We start from the raw sequence: 228 nt of genomic DNA on the forward strand, positions 1-228 counted from the left end.
AAAAATTCCTGCTGTAGCTCTCCATGACCTAGGACAAACCACCAGACCCTAGAACCTTGAGTTTTGTAAAGTTAATATCTCATGGTTTATTTAAAAGAAGAAATAGGAGAACATAGTAAAATATTTGTAAACAATGTCACTAATCGGGCCGGCCTGCGGCTCACTCTGGAGAGTGCGGTGCTGATAGCACCAGGGCCACGGGTTCGGATCCCATATAGGGATGGCCGG

Source organism: Galeopterus variegatus, unplaced genomic scaffold (genome assembly GCF_000696425.1).
Source record: "Galeopterus variegatus unplaced genomic scaffold, G_variegatus-3.0.2 Scaffold2044, whole genome shotgun sequence".
Lineage (NCBI taxonomy): Eukaryota > Metazoa > Chordata > Mammalia > Dermoptera > Cynocephalidae > Galeopterus > Galeopterus variegatus.